The sequence below is a fragment of the Podarcis filfolensis genome (assembly GCF_964270895.1).
Source record: "Podarcis filfolensis genome assembly, chromosome: 3".
Taxonomy (NCBI): Eukaryota; Metazoa; Chordata; class Lepidosauria; order Squamata; family Lacertidae; genus Podarcis; species Podarcis filfolensis.
The window spans coordinates 43,584,888-43,604,356 of record NC_139606.1 but is presented as its reverse complement, the minus strand read 5'-3'; the positions used below and the strand labels follow the sequence as shown (position 1 = coordinate 43,604,356).

General features: G+C 42.8%; 1 protein-coding gene across 1 annotated transcript in view; it reads left to right on the top strand.

Annotated features, from left to right (window-relative positions):
* The first annotated feature begins 5,984 nt into the window (after nucleotides 1–5,984).
* The window catches only part of CNR1 (cannabinoid receptor 1), a 29,137-nt gene continuing 15,652 nt past the window's right edge, over nucleotides 5,985–19,469 (top strand). Inside the window, exon 1 of the mRNA XM_083608403.1 lies at nucleotides 5,985–6,800. The gene's annotated coding sequence lies outside the window, so the exon portion shown is untranslated. The remainder of the gene's footprint in view (nucleotides 6,801–19,469) is intronic.

The following is a 19,469-nucleotide window of genomic DNA, read 5'->3' as shown; positions in this document are numbered from 1 at the left end:
CCCATTGATTCCAAGCATGCATGCTTAGGATTGTGGCAAATTCTCAGTAGACCCAACCGGTTTCTCAGAAGGGGTTCTGAGCACTGCATTGTGAGCATGGAAAACACAATGCCACTGGGCAGAGTTTGTTGAGAATGTTTCTTATTGCAATCCCCAGGGAAGGTTCACAAAAGCATTACTCTGCCATGTTCATTTGAGCGGGGGCAAGTGCACAGAGCCTAGGGCTTGCCGATCAGAAGGTCGGCGGTTTGAATCCCCGCGACGGGGTGAGCTCCCGTTGCTCGGTCTCTGCTCCTGCCGACCTAGCAGTTCGAAAGCATGTCAAAGTGCAAGTAGATAAATAGGTACTGCTCTGGCAGGAAGGTAAACGGCGTTTCCGTGCGCTGCTCTGGTTCGCCAGAAGCGGCTTAGTCATGCTGGCCACATGACCCAGAAGCTGTACGCTGGCTCCCTTGGCCAATAAAGCGAGATGAGCGCCGCAACCCCAGAGTCAGTCACGACTGGACCTAATGGTCAGGGGTCCCTTTACCTTTACCTTAAGTGCTGGAGAACTGCCTAATGGATTTTCTTTGGGAAGGAGCTAGAGGGGAAACCAACCTGTCATGAAAAGGTGTCTGGGAGTGAGGTGCAAGGCATTCTCACCTACATTCCCACATGAAATCAGTACCAGGAAGAAAAGTGTTACAGGGCAAATGTACAAAGGGAAAAGTAGACTACCTAGAACCAACACATATCTCACCGTCTCTTGCTGTCTGTTGCCATGACAGTTGCAGTTGTCAGCCCAGATACTGAAGAAGCTAACTGTTCACTGTTTAATGAAGCAAAGTATTCCTAGTAATTTTCCTTCAAAGGACATTCATCCCGGGGTCCAAACTCTGGCTAGATTCAGCAGAGCTTGTGTTTGCTGGCAAATGGAGCACTGAAAAACATTGTTCCATTCAGTTGACTTGGAAGAATCTCTTCATGTATATGACAACTAGTTTCTCTATATATAACTCCCCAATGGCTTCTACCACTGGATCAGTAGTAGCATGAATACTTCGGGAAGTGGAACTTTTAAGAGTATATGACATACACTTTAACTGATGGCTACAATGTGCACTCACTAGTCTTAGAAGTTGGTAGCCTGAATAATAATGATTGGAATAAACCAACTAAACACTAATCCTAGGGACATTTATTTGCAAACTAATCTCCTTGAGAAGAATGATTTGCTTCTGAGGAAGTATGCACAGGACGCTCAATATAGGTAAGGAAGGGTCTGGTGCTGAGAACCACAAGGGTTGTGTCTGCACCAATGTTAACTCTTACATTGCATGAGTACTGACATATAGTAACCCCCGGACTGGTGTTGAAATGAAATGAATGAGTACTGGCATACAGTAACCCCCAGACTGGTGTTGGAACAGCACAACTATCTGCACTGCTGCAAAAGTGTACTGTATTCAGGCATTGTGCACTTCCCCGGTTAGGTACAACCAAGCTTCCAGCCTCCTCGCTTCTTCTCTTTTCTTAGCCTAGGAAAAACACTGCTGCAGGCCTGTGTTAAGAGCCCTGCAGGGCAGCTGCACAGATTCCTGAAAACAAACCAGCTACCAATGTGGAGCTTGAACTCAGTGGCCAAGTTTCAGCAGTTGAGGAAGAGACAATGCAAAGCTGTCCCAGGCCACAGGGTTCAATCTTTCCTACCTGAAGGACTATTTTTTCTCAATCGGGGGTGCCAATCGAGCACACAATGTGGTACATGCATACCATTTGAATGGCAGTGCCTATTAACTTGAGGGGGGGGGTGCTCAAATGTTTTATTGGGGAAACCGGAGACCTTGCCTCCTAGGAGTTGACTTATGCTTTCAATGTGCTAACAGTAATACTTTGCCTCTTTTAGAATTATCTCCTGTGACTGTGTTATGCTAAACTAATAAACAAATTCAGCTGTTAAGGGGGGAGAAACTGCTGAGATGATAGATTTCTGCATTGAAAAGCCCTTTGTTGATGTATCGTTATTTAGAAGTGCGGGGGGGGGAGATAATTATCCTGCTGTTGGAATCTGTTCTACTAGTTGAGGCTAAGCCTGTTTAACAAGCAGTAAACATAGTGGAGGGTGGGCCAGCGAAGGAGAGAAGCACCCTAGAGCATTCTGTGGGCTGGTTCTGGTCTGTTGGCATTTACACAGAGCATGTTTTACCTTAGGAAGGGGGAAAGGTGGCCTTTGGTGAGGCAAGCAGAGCCTAACAGGTTTTAAATTAAATTAACAACAACAACAACAAACCCCGCAGGTGAAAACAAACTGGTCCCTTTAGGAAAAGAAACGTAAAAACCAAGGAAATCTGTTATGATTTACTGCAGTATAAAATGAAGGGTGTTTGTTTGTTTAGACAGCAGCTTCACTGAATTTTCAGATATACAGCAGATACTCTTCTTGGGCACAAATGAGGTAATGCTCCTCTTTCCTCCAGGTAGCGAAGCCATTTCTAAAATAAATATGCTTCTCTCTTCATTGCACTTTTAATAATTGGATTACCGTCAGCAAGAGGCTTGGTGGGTAAGAAATACATGTAGAAAGCTAGGATCAAATAGACTTAGCAAGCATCTCAGAGTCAGTACTAGGAAGTCTCCAGCACAGTTAGTCTTCTTGATTCTGAATTGCTGTCAATCTCAAAGGTGTTAATGTATTAAAAGGGAGGGGGAGGCAGAACAGGCAGTTTTGGTCTCTTTCTTCTTTGAGAACGTAGTTGTTTTCAGAGGGCAACCATTTCATGCAAAAGGATACGTTTCTGGCTGCTGTAGTAAGTGCCAAATTCTCCTTGACCTCAATGTTATAAATATGAATGATTAATAATAATGATTTTATAATATGAATCCCCAATTGGAATAGGAAAAACTTAGCCAACTTTCTCTTTGTTTGCCCTTCCACAAAATTTACTGCTGCTGGGGCACATTTCTTGAAATTTATCAGTGAAAAAGAAATTGCTAGATTAATGATATCGTCTAGGGTACCATTGAAAGCCGTCTATCATTAGCATTATTTAATAAATTTATGTACCACCCGATACCTGCAGGTCTCAGGGTGGAAGTTCCATTCAATGCAACCCACATTTATATCTCTGACACAGTGATGTGCATATTTACAGTGGTACAACAGTGGCTTCAAGCACTCTTGCCATTAAGAATGTAACAATAGTTTTCACTGGATCAGGCTAGTGGCCCATCTAGTCCAGCATCCCGTTCAGTGGGCAGGCAGATGCCTTTGGGAAGCCCACAGGCAGGACCTGAACAGAACAGCACTTTCCGCTCCTGCAATTTCCAGCAACAGGTATTCAGAAGCATACTATATCCGACCATGGAGGCAGAGAAGAGCCAGTTAGTCTCAACCTCTATGAATTTGTCTAAAGCCATCCAAGTTGGTGGCCATCCCTGACTGCTGCGGGAGTGAATTCCATAGTTCAGCTATGCTCTGTGTGAAGAACTGCTCTCTCTTCTTTGTCTGTCCTGGTACATTACTCATCTAGGCATCTGTGCAACTTGCCGCTAGTGGTGTCTGGTAAGGTGGAAGGCAGGGAGGTGAACAGTAGGTGGCGCCAGAGCCAACGACAGGCAGAACCAACTAATTACAGTGGTACCTCTGGCTGCGAACAGAATCCTTTCTGGAGTCCCGTTTGCAACATGAGCAGAACGCAACCCGCGTCTGCGGGTCGCAATTCGCTGCTTCTGTGCATGCATGTGAGGTCATTTTGAGCATCTGTGCATGCGCAAGTGGCAAAACACAGAAGTAACCCTTTCCGGTACTTCCGGGACGCAACCTGAAAAGATTTAACCTGAAGCAAATGTAACAAGACGTATGATTGTATTGTGTTCCATACAGGAATTGAACCTGCAACTTTGTCATTATCAGCACCATGCTCTAACCAACTGAGCTACCCAGACTTGGAATTCCCCAATACAGCCTTGTGCCCTCATAGCAATTCCAGGCACTCTAGTGATAGGTCAGATAGATCCATGCGACCAGACCGCAAATCCAATATTTATTTAACACTGTTTAGCATTATTACTCATTAAATCATTGTGTAATATTGCCATGATTATAGAATGGCATGCATGAGAAAAGCACTGCAGCATTTATAACATTCCATGTATTTATTTTCTTCATTTCAAAAGCTCTGTGTTGGTTCCATTGGGTTCCCAGTGGCTACTGGTTGTCTGCGCTCGCTTCCCTTCAACAATGCAAATTACATTAAGAGCTAGTGCAGCATAATGCTAATACTAAGAGACCTGAGCTGCAGACCTGGAAGTCTTCTTCCAAAACGTGCCTCTGACATAATATGATTTTGTTATTTCTTAAGGCCATTGGAGAAAGCAAGATGCTGCCCAGTGTAAAACAGAATGAACCATGACAATGCCAGCGTGTTGTTTAAATAAATGGAAGGAAGGAGGAGGTAAGGAAAGACAACGGAGGAGGCTTATTGGGAATAAGCCCTACTGAACACAGTGGGAGTTACCTCCAAGAAAACATGCATACCAATTGCATTGCATATTAAAATCTCAGCAGGCCAGGGAAAACAGAGATGTTTTAAGGCGACACTTAAAGAAGTGTGTGGACCGAATGCTGTCACTAATATGAGAAAAATGATACAGCCTTGCCAGGTTATTGAAAAGAATTATTGAAATCTGCCTGCAAAATGTTTTGCACGGAGAACTCTAGAAGCACCATATAAATACGGCCTGTCACGTGCTTCCCAGTCTATTCCCTGCATAACAGATCATACGGGACTGGAATATGCGCCAGAGTGTGGGAGGAGGATTCAGTCTAAATGCGTTGCAGTTATAGCTGTAGTATTGATCACTGAAATGGGGGTGGAGAAGGGGGGGGGGAGAGACGCTGCCGGAGACAAACATAAAAACACCACCACCTACTCCGCGCTCCTCTCGCCCCCTCGCGAAGAAGGGCAGCCAGATCTGCGCACATGGAGAGCAGCAGAGGCCCGGCGGCGGCCACTGCGCCCGGCGGCTTTCCTTCGCGCCTTTCCCGCGCCCCTCCTTGCTCCGGCTGCTGCAACAGCCTGCTCGTGCGCTCCCAGAAGGCGCTGGGAGAGGAAAGGAGCCGGGTCCTCTCCCGGGCATATCATCCCAGTCAGAAAACTGAGCAATGGTGGGGTCAGAAAACCCACCGAGCCTGATTTGTTTGTTTATGGGGTGGGTAAGAGGGCCGCGAATAACCTCGCCTCGAGGGGTGGCCGGGCAGGGCGGGAAAACGCGCTCCCTGAGGAGCCAGCCGTGTTGTGCAGGGGCTGGGAGAGAAAAATCATAATCTGTAATTCCAAAGAGAAACCTGCCGAGATGATGAGGGGAGTCAAATTAGTATGAATAATGCAAAGCCCCTCACTGGATGGGTGGGGAGAGCGGCTGGGCAAAGGAGGAGAGGAGGGGGCCGGAGTCGTTGCTAGGCTGTTGCCGGTGGCTCCGAGCAGAGGTCTCGCCCTCGGCACGAGGAGCCTCAGGTCACCTTTCCAGATTGAAATAAAGCAGGTCTCTCGTGAAAGGCCTCCCTCGCAGCTTAACTTTCCTTCAACTCTCCGCCCCTCCAGCGCCCTTGGTGCCTCGAGCCGGAGGGCAGCCCGGTCCCGCGCGGCTCTATTTCTCCCGCCTCAGCCCGCCTGCTGTACCCCGCGCCCCACGAGCTGCGCCGGGGCGCCCCACTGCGCCGACCCCCTCCGGCGCTCACGAGCGCGGCTTCGAAGCCCCCTTGCCCCCGTCCATTCCGCCTTCGCCAACCAACGCACGCAGCGGCAGCAACCGGTATCTTTGCGCCCGTGCCAGCCATCGAAACGGCCTCCCGAGGGTGCGAGCGCGGGCGAAACGAGCGCACGCTTTGCTTTCCAAGGAGAGCAGCCGAGGCACGAATGCCCTCGCCGGCCACCTCTCCCCACAGGGGACTTCTGCCCCTTAGCAGGAACAGCAGCGTGTCCCTCAGCACTCCACTGACCCCCACTCCCCCTGCGCAGTCCCAGGAAAGAGCCCTGCTTTCTCGCCCCGCCGTCCCTCCACACGCGCGCGCACAACTCAGCGCGCCTCCCTGCCCGCCTCATGCGTCGCACTCGCGAAGTTTGGCGCTCTTGCTTGGTCCCCCCCCCCCCCACGCCGTCCTTCCTTCCCTCCCTCCCTCCTTGCCTGCCTGCCTCCCTCCCTCCGCGCTAGTTACTGTTGCCGCGCTTCTGCTGCCGCTGCTGCCAGCGACAGGACAAAGGCACATTAACACGTGATGGCAACTGAGCTTCATAAATGGGACCAGGAGGGAAAGAAGGGGTGTGCGGCGAGGCAAGCTGTTGAGGAGGGGAGACGTCGGGCAACAAGCCGCAGCAGCCGAGGAGGAGGAGGACGGGGCTTCGGGGAGGGCGCTGGGCACAGTTCCTTTTCCTCTCAGAGCTCCAGGAGCAGCGCAGAAGAGAAGCACATGGCGAGCGGCGCGGGAGACCGAGGCCGGCGCCAGACCTGAGGGGCCGAGAGGAACGCGGAGCTGCTCCCCTCTCCTCTCCCTTTCCTCCTACCTTCGCGCCGCCTTCTCTTCCCCCACCCCTCCCCGTCCAGCCCTCCGCTCCCCTCCCCTCAGTCAGTGCCGCCGGGCGGAAAAGCTAGCTCCGCTCGCTGCCCGCCGAGGGTCAGCCTTGGAGCAGCAGCGCGCCTCCACCGCGAAGGGTGCGCGAGGCGCGAAGACCCAGCGCGCGCTCTCCGGACCACCCCCGCCGCGCCGCCTCCCCTCACCCGAGGGAGCTGCGAGAGACGGGGCCATGTGAACGTGGGGAAAGGTAAGGACGTGGGGGGGGGCAGCTGCTCTTTGGGCAAGGAGACCCGGGAGGGCAATGGCTATAGGTCAGCCAGGGGGAGCGGGGGGCGCCGTGTTGCTGCCCGCTTCGCCGCGCGCGCAGGGCTGAATGGAGAACCCCGCCTGGAACTCAGACCCGTCCGCCCAGGATAGTTGCGCGTGGAGTCGCGCGGTGCTCCGAATTTCAGGGCGAGCTCCTTGAAAGGCGAGGACCTCGCTGGACTCGCCTCAAGGTGCCGGTTTCAAGGTGTTCCTCTGGGTAGACGCAAGCCCTTGAGAGTTCAGTACTCAGAGCAAAATCTCCACTGATTCCTCTGTCCGGACTGCACCTTTGGATCCCGGTCATCAGCAGACGAATCGGTGGAAGTTGCCGCCAAGTAGCATTCTCCGAAATGCCAATTAATGCGTGATCTGTTTCCCCAGGGGATGGATTTTTGGAAAGCTTTACTTTAGGAAGATCAAGTAGTTTATGTGTCACAGATAGGTAGCTCACTGTGTGTGTGTGTGTGTGTGTGAGAGAGAGAGAGAGAGAGAGAGAGAGAGAGAGAGAGAGAGAGAGAGAGCGCGCATATGTTTATATACATATATCCCACTCAACCTCTTTCTAATTATTGTTTGTATAGTATCTGTATTGTTGTAACTATGATTCTTTTGAGAGCCGCCTACAGCAATTCAGGTATAGTACCAGATGCATAAATGCTCTGCACTCTCAAACTGGGCAATTTTCCTACATAGGATCAGTGTAGGCATCTGTTTAAAAAATGGTCTGAAACGGAAAATCATAACAATTCATTGGGGCTTGTATGAAATCCACAGCACCTGATGAACCAGGAAAGTTTTTATTTATGTATTTGCGGCCCCAGAATATAAATGTCCACTCTAATGCCCTTTGTTAGGGAAAGAAAATAACCAGTCTGGAATTATACAGGAGCATAAAAAGGCAGAAGGTGACCTCAATTAACAGTCATTGAATGAATTAGTGCATTAAAGGAGAGTCATTTGTGGACACTGAACCTGAGATCTCAGCCTAGACTTTGTTGCGCTTCACCCATTTGAGGTTAAAACTGCAAAGCGGTGTTCAGGTGGCTTTGCTAGATTTTGGCGTGTCTTATTTGTCGTTCCATTGTGTGATAGCACCATTGCTGGATACAAGAGCCATAATCAAAATCAATGGATTCTTAAAAGCAACCAGAAATTTGCAGATGCTGTGTTGTGTTAATAAAGGTCCTTTGCATATGGCAAATGGTGCACTGCTCTCTTATTTCCTTCGTGTTACAGGTATAATTGATCTGATCCAGAAGAGATCAGGGCAGAGTGACTATGTAATGAGGCAAGATTGAGTGAATGGAAAATATATTTTCTCCGGGTTCATTTCTTCTGTTAATGGATATGATCTTAACGGGGATGGGGGGGCACAGGGGGGTGGAGGGATGTGAGATCTGACAAGAGGCAGCTTTGTAGAAGCTAAAGACTGGTAGTTTTATGGCTAATATGCATTCATTCTTCTCCATACAGAACCTTTCAGAGCAGTCAACCTCTAGGTTCCCATAGGACTTTGTCTGACATAGAGGGTTTCGTCTTTAATCCTAACCCTTTGGTGATTAATAATGGAAGACATTCTTATTGATTTTTCCTGTATTATCTCTTCTCTCGCCTCTCCCCTTCCCTCCCGCCCCAACTCCCAACAGTTAAGGTTCTAAACAGCAGGAAAAGGCAACTATAGAGGTTTTGTTTTTTTTGTACACTGGTGGTTATCCTGGATGCAGAGATGCTCAGTGAGGTATAAACAAAACACTGAGCATCCAATAGCCTCTAAATATTTGATGATTCCTCCCCACCATCCAATCTAGTAGAATTATCTACAGCAAGTAAGAAATGGTTAAATCTTTGGTGTTAAGCGTCAGGTATTTTGACAAACAAACTCTTCTTTGGGTGGGCTTCTATCAAAAGTACAAGCTACAGTGAAAAGCTTCCAGGGCGAGGTATGTCTCAAGCCTTGGGTGAAACGGTGATTTCTGACATCACTTTACTAATATATATATATATTTAACTATATAACAACATTAGATGATAAGTGCTATTATCTTGCTTTGAAGAATGCTATGAATTTTACTTTTAAGGAAAAAATATGCCTTCAGCATGCAATATGGCTTGGTTGCTATTGTGTGGTTACTTTGAAAACATCTAGGAAAATAAATTCAATTAATCAGATTTTTTTTGGGGGGGTCTCTTTGGAGGTTTATTTGTACATGCTAAGCCATAATGATGCAAAGTTTTATTTGTATTATGATGATTATGATTTTAAAGGCTTAAATATGGTGGTGGGTCGTTCTCACTCTTCCTGTATGTTCCTCTAGTGTTATTGTTCTTCCTTGCCTTAAAGAACAAGCACCTCTCTGTCTGCTGGTATTATTGCTGTTGTTGTTTGGCCTAAAGAACCCAGCCAGAGTAGCATTTTAAAAAAATGCATTTTAAGTAATAAGATGGTTAACACTGCAGCAATTAGCGGAGCTTATTTTTACACAGACTGCACATAATAGAAATTACAGAGATGTTGCCTCTTCTACTCAGTAAGAAGAAGAAGAAGAAATAGCAGTCATTATGGTGATAGGTCATGTTATGCAGCAAGTGTAAATTTACAATGAGAGAGAAAGCAGGAGTGTCTAATTAGTTTAAGCCAAATATGCACATGTAAAATTGCATTAACTCAAAATTGGCTTTGCAGCAAAAACACACACAGAGTCACCTTTTAGAATATATTGGGATGAAATATAGAACTTACCTGAATAAAATGATCTTGAGCTGAATTTATAAAACCAATAATTTAATTTCAAAACTAATGAGCACTGCAAAAGAGAGAAGTCTTCAAGGAATGTAAGATATGTTTTCTATTAATATACATCATCAGCCTCCTGTAACACCTCAAATTGGAAAGTAATGGAAAAATAACAAACCTGGAAAAAATCCAAGATCATGAGTAATATCCAACATTAATCATACTCAGTTTATACCTATAGAATCAAGGAATTTAAGTGCATTAATTGATTTCAGTGGGTCTACTCTTGAGTATGACCAACATTGGATGTCACCTGCGCTCCTAAACATGTTTGCTTGGGAATAAATTCAATTTCAAATAAAAATGCAGCGTATTGCCCTGCAAGAGTGTGATGTCTTTGACTTTATTAGCTGTTGTTCTTTAAATAATTACATTGGTTCCATTGCATAAAGGACATCCTTGCAAGTTTTTTTTTTTATACTTTGCTAAATGGATGATGTGTCCTGGGCAAACTTTGCCGTTGTGTTTCTGAATTCAAATTTCTAATCAAATTCTTCCTACTTTCATATATAAACATACTGTAGTTTTGATTAAGAAAGCTCAGAGACTGTGAGATCGAATAGAAATTTTCAGTGCTGCTTTCATAACTGAAACTTTGAGTACTAGTCTCTGTTTGTCACTGAAGAAGTTTAGTCAAGAGATTAAAATGAAGCAAAATCCTAGACAGCATATAAAACAGCATATCATACATAGATATGGTCTAAAGGCTGTCACCCTTTCTGAAGTGAAGCAGGTCTGGATCTGGTCAGTGCCTGGATGGGAAACCTGGTTCACTGATGAAGGAAAGGGGTGATATAAATGAATTCTTAAAAAATAAATATAAAATAGCTAAGAATTTTAGAGTTAACCCCCCCTTCAACTGTACAATTCTATTTCATCCACTCACTCCCACGCATCTCACTAATTTCTTATGGGGAAAGGTGGGGTTTTTTTATAATACCCTAAAAGATTCATGTCCTTTTCAAAGCAACTGATTCTATGAATTTTCTCCACCAAATCAATCATACTTCAAAGCATCTTCAGAATTCATTTTTGTCTCTTGTTAAGGTGTGGGCCTTTTTCCGACTCTCCTTTGTTCGTGGCTATATTATTAGTTTTCAAAAACGTTCACTTTCAGAAGGATGCCATTTGGAGCAATTCCTCCATATTTCAGAGTTGCATCCCCCCCCCCAAAAAAAAGTCATCCCAAAAAAAATTCCTATGTATTCATTGTGAAAAGTTGAATATTTTACCTTTTTTGAAACTCGGGCATTGTACGGTCAACTGCTGCCAACAATCCTAACACTGGGACTCGTCCAGGATTAAAGCAACCGTACAAATGGACACAGAAGACAGAGAGAAATTGGCCCTTAATTGCAACAATGCTGCTCTTGTTTTCTTACTTGTAGGGGACTAAACGTCTAGTTCAGAGCAGTTTTGCCAAAGCAGGCCTAAAATGATATTATGTTAATAAATTTGAACAGAAGCTGTGATAAAATTTAAGCTGTTCTGTTCTTATACTGCTGGCACATTTGATGTTAGAACTAAGAGTTTGCTAAGGCTGCAGTCCTATACTCACCTGGAAATAACCTTCACTGGACTCAATGCAACTCATAGCTGAGTAGACGTAGTTAGGCATGTACTGTAAGGCTGCAGTCCTATAATGACTTACCTGGGAGTAAGCTCAAGTGAACTCAGGGGGACTTGCTTCTAAGTAGACAAGAACAGAATTGCTCTCTCAGTGTGCATTTGGGGTTATAGTTGTGTGTATATAGTTGTGTTTCAAAGAACGCTTGATCTCAATAGAATAAAATATGTGAAGTGATATTGTTACCGAAATCCAAAAGCTAAACACATCTATTTGCATGGACTTATTTGGGAATCAAGTCTATGGAATTGATTACAAGTCTAGGTTTGTAATCTGGAAGAACATTTTGTAAACTTTTTTCTTGAATTGAAAGAATACAGTTACAAATTGTAGCATAGCCTTCTGTTTCTTTCTATGTAATAAAAGTAGCCTTTATTTTGCTACATTCCCAAATGGACCAAGTCCATGTTTTTCTAGTATGTTACCCTATTGCAGGCCAACCAGATATAGTAGAGATCCAGACATCTCTATTGATTATGTAGGAAACTCCAAATGTGCAGCACCTACCTAAATCCCCCTTCCTACGCAACAATTAATGAACCCTGTTGTCTTTTGCATCGGATCTTCTGGCATCGGATCTCTTGGCAGGCCCCTGCAGAGCTTGCCTGAGGCCTGGGGTGGGAGTCGTATAAGAATAAAGTTATAACCTCAAACAAAAAGCAGCTGGTCCAGCTTAGCCATCCAAGACCCTGGGCAAGAATATCTGGCTGCCCCCCCCCCCAGCACAGACCCGTCTGTTGATAATGAACAAATTAGGTACTTCTGTATATCAATTTTATTCATGGAAAATATACGAGGAAAAGGCCGTACCAAAGCTGTAATATTTTACATGATCTAGATATGACCTTATCTGAAGCAATCATTTGTATTGAGTTAGTCATGTTTACTAGAAAGACTTGAGTAGACGATGCTGATTAAGTAACACTATAAAAATCTTATTTTAGCCCAGCTGGAGTAAATTTTCACACCTGCATTTTAGGAAAGCTTGCAAAGCTTTTCTCCCCTTGATGACTATGTTAAATAAGTACGGAATCATTATTTTTAGTCACGTCTGCCTGTTTTTAACATAGTGTGCAGATAGGTTAGATCTACTGTATCCACCATGAGCTAGAAAAGGGAAGAAGGTGATATTTGCAGATGCAAAGATCTTCCCTCTGCATTTCCCCATACAGAACAGCTTGGGAGTGAGGGCATGGGCCCCAGGGGTAGAGAGAACCCTCTTCCACTCAATCCAGGGGAACCTGCTTCGGGATCTCAGTCCCTCATGTGGACAGAATGAGATTTTCCACTTGCAGAAGAGCAGCTCTGGATCCAACTTGGTGTGCGGAGAGCAAATTAAACATATTAGTATAATCTCAGTGGAGCCCTTCCACCCCATCCCTACTTCTGTATCCCCTCTTTTCAGAAAGCCTTTTTGTATGAATTTCACATATGATAGATATTCCACATGGCGTGTCTCTGGCATGTATTAAAACACATTGGATATTTCTGAGCTTCATTGTTTGCACTTCAGCATAAACAATTTTCATTTTCTGATACCAAGAACTACCTCAATATCTGTAAGCTTTTCATTGCTCAAGTGAGCTTACATAATAGTTGTTGTTTATATGTGTGCAGAGTGAGTTAATCTACTCCCTTTAGCATATGGAAATGCATTTTTACATTAAACATATTTTTTTTGCTGTTGAGGCTTGCAGATGTGACATCACCCACGTTTTGTTGTTCTGAATAGTATTATCCACTATAATTCTTTCTTTTTACATAAGCAGAAGCATCTGCACGTTTTCAATGTATGCTGCATGGCCCAACAATCTGGTGTGATATCTTGAAACGCTAGGAAGTATCTGTTTCACCAGCTATTTGTTTCCCTTAGGGTATGTATCTGAATACCTACTTAACTTGAATTCAGCTTTGAAGAGAGGCATAAAACATCATCTTGAGAAGTGTTCACCACTTAAGCTGATGACAGAGAGTATGTTTTCTTTCTTTCTTAACAGCAGAGTTTTACCAAGCATGATAATGCATCAATGATTTCCTCCATCAGTTTAATGTTAAGAAAATGCGTTTGCAGTTGCGTTCATCAGTACTTGTAGTCTAAAAAAACGAGACCGAAACTGGAGGTTCTTGGGTTAAATCCAGTTACCAAAGAGGTGGCACCTGTCCCTACACTTGCCAGTCTAGAAGCAAAAGAGGTGAAGAGGTTTGGATAAGATGGCATCTGTGGCAACTGCCTCTTTGACAGACGTGCACTAGGGTATGTGGCTTGAAATATTGTCCCAAAACCCTTTTCAGAGTTGATATTGGGTCTATGAAACTTTTACATTACAGTATTGCCTCATGGCCCATTCATGTCTCACATATAAACTTGTATATTTAATCATTCTATGAATAATTTAACTTCCCATTGTGGATTGAGTTCTGGATTGTCTCCAAAATCATAAAACACCAACAATTTCCTTAATGAGTAGTTTGTGCTCTTTCAAAATCAGCTCTTTCTTTGAGAAAACTGACAATTATTTCTCAGCTTTTTCTTGGTACTATTACATCAGATTCCATTTCACGCCTCTCATCAGACCAATCTGCATTTATCATTTGACAGTATACTGCAGTGGTTCTCAAACTTTTTTCTAGGCCACAGTTTCAGAATGAAAACTTGCTCGCACCACAGCTGAATTTTTAATTGATCAGAAATGCAGTGGAAAACAACAAGAAACAACTCCCGGCAGTGCTTGAGTTATATCACAGAACACAGTCACTTTATAATATGATCACGGGACATCCAGATAGTATAAAACAATAGCTTTGTAGGAACATGACTCATTCCCAAATATAATATTGATTGCCTTTGAATCTTCCCATTATATTTGCCACCCTCTCCTGCAAAACCAGTGCGACACACCACACCCTTTGAAAAAACACTGGTACACTGCAAACCTATTACATTGAAAATATTTCTCTCCATGTCAAATCTGGCTGGGAAATCAATGATACTCATTATAGTTTTGCTGATACTTTATATCAAATATGTTAACCATTCTACAAATGGACTTCTGAAGTATACGCTTAAAATAAGGCATGTAGTCAATACTTTTTACCTCAGTTTTATTTTTGGTAGAAAATGGCTGTTGTTTCCAAAATTCATGATGTGTTTCTTGCCTCTTCTTCCGTCCATAACCCTGCCACCATCCATCATGCTGGCTCTTCCTTTCCTCCTACATAAAACAATTCACTACTTCATCTGCAACATTACCTTAGGCCTCCAGCATCTCATTTGTACTGTCTGATGAAATCCATATCCATACTCCAAACATTATTGTCCAGAAAAAGGGTCATTTCTTAAATATAATTATACATGAATGAAATACAGTGGTTTATGGTTTCCCTCAAGCTTTAACTCTAATCTTTAAGCATGTTTAGTTGGGTCAAAGGTTCAACTTTCGATCATTACCATCTTTCCATATTACTTGTCTTGTGTCTTTTTATATTACATTTTTAATATTTGCAAGATATTGTAACCCCCTTGAGCCCCTGAGATAGGATATAGCTTAGATCTAAATAAATAAACGAGAAGACATATCCTCAAAAACCTTCAAATACGCTGTATTCTTTATAAAATTCAATTAAAAAGTGCTCTTTTTAAAGTCGCCTGTCAACCTACTTTAAGCTAGCTCAAGAATCTTCCCTCTTTCTTTCCTTCAACAGCTTGATTAAAGATGTAAAATATCTGGAATTTTTGAAACCATGGGGGATCTTTTTTCTGGAAGAAAGCAAATTTTGCAGAAATTTCTTTAAAAATTGAATATTTCATTAAAGCACTACATATCAAAGGTCACTTCATTACTTGACGAACATAAAATGCATCATGTATAACTTGGTTTGCCATAGAATGATCCTGTCTGGTACATTAAAAGTACAGTTAATTCAGACAGTGATTACAAATTGAATTTATTCTTTACATTTTTTTGTTACAAAAGTAGCTACAAGTTGATGAGCACTAAGGAAGCTAGAATCTCTTTGATTTTGTCAGTTTACGAGGTACAGGCAAAAACCCAAGAAAAATATAAACCAACAGTGTTATAGTAAAACAAATTATTATTTATTCTGCAAATTATTTTGTCTCTTTCCAGTCCTTCACAGTATCAAGCAGACATAAATCATTCATTTTCATAAAAGGAGGGGAGGGGAGGGAAAACAATACTGAATGACCACTGCATGAAATTCAATCAGCGTCTTTTTTTAAGCTAGCATTATCCATTTCTGTTTCTTCATAACTGTCATCATATTTATCATGAATTACTGAAAACTGAAGGTTTGCCCAATTTCAAAAAGTTTCCTACCTTTTCACATTTTTGTTTATTTTTTGATTTAGTGTTAGTATTTCCAAACATAGATCATTTTCTTTAACATAATGCAGAAGAAGATGGAGGAACCTAAAGTAGGTAAGAAGCAAGGAGATTTGGGAGGCTGTGTTGTGCAAAGGCCTTGCCGCCATGTTGCAGGACGAATATGCTTGGCAGAATCTCAGACTACATTCCTTGGCCAAATACTTGAGGATGTTCTGCAGTCTGCAACATTTGAAAGTCCCTTTCCAGCATCAAGCCCTAAGCGTGCTGCTTGTTTTGTAATCCAGTCAAATGCAGAAATAGTGCTATGATCACTTACATTTCTGCTTTTGAATCTTGCATCCAACAGATTTACAGCAGCATGAAGTAGATGGCAACAAAATTAATTGCTTTGTACTGTCTCCCAGTCCTTTAAGGCCTAGTCAAAAAGAGAGAAACAGATCCACCAGCTATGCCAACAAGAGGAAGACCACAAGCACGGAATCCTTCCTTCTCTTGTGACAATGGCAGTGCCCTGCAAGAGGAAGAAATGCATCTTGCTCCAGAATTTAGAAGTTGTACTCTTAGTGTACAACTCAGGACTTGCTTGTCCCCAATGTTCAGGAATTGTAATGACCTGATACTATACATACTTTCTGTTAAAAAGTTTTTAAAATCATTTTGAGGACATAGATATATTTACGCTTTGCTTTAGACATTTTTTTATTAATAAACATTTTTTTTAAAAAAAGGGAAAAAAGCAAAAACGGGAGAAAAGCCATTGCCCCATTATTCTTTTCTGGGTTTCCCCCAGGCTTTCATACCTCTAAACCTTACTACAACTGTTGGACTAAATTCTGTCTAGCCAGGTGCTGTCTTTTTACTTTATCAGTTCTCATTAGATAGCCATCAACATTTTGATTTAATTGGGGGGGGGATCCTTTCTACTTGCTTCTCCCCATCAACTGTGTTGCCCTCGATCTGAACAGACAAATCCACATTATGGAACAGACTATGTAGCACTGAGATTCATACTAACATACTGATATCACTAGTCTTCAGATATTTGGTACCTGAGTTTTTAAAAAGTATTATTCTTTAGTACATTTACACCCCACTTGTCTTCCATTATGGAACTCAACAAGTACACCATCAAGACTTCCAAGATATACAGCAGGGATGTCCAACTGGTCGACCGCAATCAACTGGTCGATTCCTGGGAGGTGTTGGTCGATCGTGGTCGATTTTTCCTTTGCATGGGAAAAAAGGACCCGGCCCCACCCCCTCAGCCCATCCTCCATTCGCGCATGATCGCTAGAACGGAAGACATAGTTTTCGCTGTGAGGTCATTTGTTTCCTGATTGACAACTTTGACATGAACCCCCCCCCCCGAAAAGGTCAACAACTTTGACCTTCCTCCCTAAAAAATGCTCAATAACTTTGACCTGAACCCCCCACCCAAAAAAGGGGTAGATCACTGCTAGTTTTTTATTCTGTGAGTAGATCACAGTCTCTTGGGAGTTGGACGTTCCTGATATACATGTACTAAATAATAATAAAAAACCTTTTTTCAGTTTTAAAGCCAGTAAAACCCCACCTTTTTATTTTAAAATATACAGCTATAGCAGAGAGGTTTTTTTTAATGGTCTCAGTGCAGCTTCTACAAACGTGGTGAGTTTTTTTTACATTTATATACATTTATTTACTTTTGCTGGAAAAAAACGGGCCTGCTTCATTTTTGCCTGGAATATTTTTTGTTTCTTTGTTTGCATCAGCACAAAATCTGTGGAACTCACTTCTACCAACTTTGGTGCTCAGTAAATTTGTACAACAAATATGTTAGCAACTTTTAAAATGTCAGTCAAACTTTTTTAGTCAGAGATAAAGCAAATAGCTGAAGCTTGAGACTTCACCACTGCTTTAAATTTTGTTGAAAGAGTTCCCCCCACCCCAATAATAATAAACAGATGTTTTGTGACTAATATTAGGGCATTCTTAGGCAGTCTTACTTTGATTAACTTTGTGTGGGTGGGCATTTCTATTCCCATAATCCCACTATTAACTTCAACCATGCTCTCTGGGAGCATCAGAGTGCACAACCTCAGGACCAGTGTTCTATCCTTACACAGAGCTGATACAGAATTGTGGAGTTGTAAGGGACCACAAGGATCATCTGGTCTAGGGGTCAGCAAACTTTTTCAGCAGGGGGCTGGTCCACTGTCCCTCAGACCTTGTGGGGGGCCGGACTATATTTTTTGGGGGGGGGGATTAACAAATTCCTATGCCCCACAATAACCCAGAGATGCATTTTAAATAAAAGCACACATTCTACTCATGTAAAAACACCAGGCAGGCCCCACAGATAACCCAGAGATGCATTTTAAATAAAAGGACACATTCAACTCATGTAAAAACACACTGATTCTTGGACCATCTGTGGGCCGGATTTAGAAGGCGATTGGGCCAGATCCAGCCCCCGGGCCTTAGTTTGCCTACCCATAATCTAGTCCAACCCCGTGTAATGCAGGAATCTCAACACACGTTCTCTCATCCAATTTGAAACCATACCAGACCCTGCTTAGCTTTGCAAATGTGCTAGCAGTTTTATTGCTACACCACTTCAACTTTTAAGTGCATGCTTGTTGCTTGTAATTGTTTTGCACCAGACTTTCTAAGGTCACATTTAACAGTGTCAAATGTGATGTGAAAGGACAGGTCTATAAGTGAAGACAAAACTTCAAGACAGAACAGTTTCTAAATCAGAAAACCTCCAGTTTTTGACTAAGCCTTCATTCCCCAGTACTATAAGCAGTTGTAAGAGATTTAAATAAGACCCTAGTATTTTGAATGAGTTTGTACACACACACACACACCCCCCCCACATAACACACACGGGGTGTGTGTGTGTGTGTGTGTGTCCAAATGCTCTATACTTTCCCCATGTGAAAAAGAAATGCAGAAAATAAGTAATAACAGTGTTTAATCTTATGAGTCACTGCAGGGATAATCGTGAAAAAGCCCATATCCATTCTGTGATGCTTTGTAGAGTTAGGTACCATAAGTAAAATTTCCCCAGATTATCTAGTTGATTTTATAGGTCTATAACAGCAAAGTGACTCATGGCAAATTTTATTACAGCTTATTTAGACTTTTGTTGGGTACAATTCCCTTTAGATACATGAATTGTTATCTTCAGTTGCAAGCCTATATTCAGGAAAAGTTTCTCTGCTTGATTCTCTTTGAAAAAGAAAGACTTGACACTAGATTATGGAAGAATAACACTGGAGATCTTTAAGGGACAGGCATCCTGCCTTGAACTCTTTGAATGAAGGGCAGAACAAAAACGCACTAAATAATATATAATGGTACCATATTTAAATAATACATCTGATGAATTATGCCATTGCCTGTGGGTGTTCATACCAGAAAAAGGTAAGAAAGACATGACCAAGCACTTAAGAGTGCAATCTTATGTGTGCACACTCAAAAGTAAGTCCAACTGAGTTTAATGGGGCTTACTCCCAGGTAAGTGGGTAAGCCACCAATATATACTAAATGCTAAAAGGTAATGATAGGAAAACTTGGTGCAAAAAACCCAGTATTCTTAGGTAGTGACACTGAGTTTTAGGTGGCAGAGAGCACATATGGGTGATTCTTTTAAGCCACACATTCTACCACAATTTTACTCATTTAATTTATTCAGCCTTTTTGGCATAATTTAGAAAATAAGACCATAAAAGAGGGGGGAAACCCATCCATAAAACATTGCTATCGTCCACTATAGGATGATAAGAGACACCCAAGCTACTCCTGGATAAGAGAACTCACACTGAGTTATTATTATTTATGAAATGTCTATTCTGCCCT